Source organism: Halyomorpha halys, unplaced genomic scaffold, assembly GCF_000696795.3.
Source record: "Halyomorpha halys isolate HHAL.00 unplaced genomic scaffold, Hhal_1.1 Scaffold231.1, whole genome shotgun sequence".
NCBI classification, from domain to species: Eukaryota; Metazoa; Arthropoda; class Insecta; order Hemiptera; family Pentatomidae; genus Halyomorpha; species Halyomorpha halys.
Genome location: NW_027114318.1, coordinates 756,133 through 757,911, shown reverse-complemented (window position 1 = coordinate 757,911; position 1,779 = coordinate 756,133).

Here is a 1,779-nt window from a genome sequence, read left to right as displayed (position 1 = left end):
ATAAATAATTTTAAATGCTTGAACTGAGTGGAGGAAGGTTACAAGCATTGTTGTGATAAAAGTTTTAAGGAATAGTGTCTGATGATAAATGATTTTGATTTTGATTTTGTTTTAAGTGAATATTTGACTAATTAAATAATTAAACATATGTGGGATATACTTATTAACAAAAAATATCCTTTACCTAATGTTTTTAATGTTTCATAGAAATTCATGTTTTTGACCTGGGCAGAATAGAGAATGCATGGGGTTAGAGTTTTTTAAATTATATAGTTTCAAAGTTGTATTAAGGTAAGGTAAATTATAAATAATATTGTTAAGTATTTCGAAATGTTTGTAGGATCATACATGTAATAAAAGCTGTTTTGTAGTAGATTGTCCCTGAGGATGGCCGGATTGGCCGAAACGTCGGACTTAATAAGAGAAATAAAAGGTTTTGAGACTATAACGGATAAAATTTGAATTATTTATTTTTAAAAAAATAAATAGAATATTTATTTGTATACATTGTGCCCAACTTTATTTGTATGTGGGCTTTGTCCAAGAACAAAAAAACAAATCAACAAATTAATAACTAAAATAAATAATGGTTATGTAAGACCTAAAACGTTTCCTTATATATAGGATACGGTACAGCCCATTTTTCCTGCTGCGAGACCAAATAATTTGGTCCAAAGTGAATAGAATAAAAGATATCACTGTTTCAATGAATTTTGGCATGTGCCCACATTTTTACAATCATGTTTCTTTTTATTACATTGTCATATATGAAATGATAGATTTTTGTGAGAACTCCTACCTATTAATATGGTTTTTCATTCAATTATAAAAAAAATATTATCCAGTCTTGATAATACTTTATTAATTGTTAATAAATATCCAACGCGCCGGCTATTATGCCTAAGTCGTATATTATATAGTCAAAATTAACTATTTCATTTACTTATATCAGTATAGTCGTCACTAAATTATTTAAATATAAATTATATTATATTCTCATTTAAATGTTTTGAATTGTTCATTTTCATATTTTGTCACTATCTATTGTGTCTATCTATCTACCTCCTGGGTAGGGAATACTTTGAGGTCAATGATAATACAAGTTATATGCTCACGATTATGTATCATTACAGAAAACCATATTACGACAAAATTGTTAACAAGAAGACACGAGACACAGCTACACGGAATGGAGGCTGTTTAAAGCCATAATTTGATAACATTTGCAGTTGCTAGGATATTGGTGGTGGTGAAGTTGGGTTTAAGTTTGGATCGGTTCTAGGCTATTATACTGAAGCAGGTAGCGGGCCAATATCTCCAGGGGGAGAGAGCTTTGGTATTTAGTAGACTTCATTCCTCGATACCCCAGCCCTCGCTGCATCAACTTCACTCTGGGGAAATTTAGTTATAGTGGAATAACTATCAGTACCGTACAGAAATTGGAAATAGTCTAGTGATTGTGCCACTAAACGAGAACATGCCCCATTCAGCCAAATTGAATATAACTATTGAGCGGTGGCCAAAGTTTAGTTTGGAGTAGCTAACTCCTGTGGCTTGAGACCATAGAGGTTTCAACTACTAAATTTTCACTGTAGAGAGAGTTTATATCTGACAGCGATCTAGCCACAAAGAGAGTGTACAGGTATGTTAGAATGTAACAAATAAGAAAGAGTGAGTTTGAAATGATTTATTTTATTTTTAAAAAAATTTTTTTTAATTATTTATTTATTGTAATTTACAACTGTACAAATTAATACAATAAGTAAATATGTAGTATGT